This window comes from Garra rufa, chromosome 9 (genome assembly GCF_049309525.1).
Source record: "Garra rufa chromosome 9, GarRuf1.0, whole genome shotgun sequence".
Classification (NCBI taxonomy): domain Eukaryota; kingdom Metazoa; phylum Chordata; class Actinopteri; order Cypriniformes; family Cyprinidae; genus Garra; species Garra rufa.
In genome coordinates, this window is record NC_133369.1 from 30,170,518 (window position 1) to 30,170,978 (window position 461).

Below are 461 nucleotides of genomic sequence, written 5' to 3' on the forward strand. Positions count from 1 at the left end.
GAGTTTAGCTCCAACTCCAATTAAACACACCTGCACCACCTAATCAAGCTCTTACTAGGCATACTGGAAACTTCATGGCAGGTGTGTTGAGGCAAGTTGGAACATGATAACTCCTCAGGAACTGTCTACTTAATATAAAGTGTAAAATGGTCCAGCCTGGTCTCATTGTTTATACGTCATAAGTAATTTTTAGATGCACAAAACGTACATTTTTGTACTGTAACAGGCAGGACTCGTAGGAAGCATGTAAAGTCCAAGTGCAGGCTTTATTCAAACAGATCGTGGCAATACAGGCAGGGTCGATATCCAAACAAACAGTGGCAACGAAGACAGAGCAATGGCGTAATCCTTTAAGCAGGCAGAAAGTCAAAAACCAGGGAGAGCAATCCAAAGTATCAAATAAACAAGGCTATGAAACAGGGCAAAAACAATGGCAAGGAACGGGGCAAAACTATGACAGA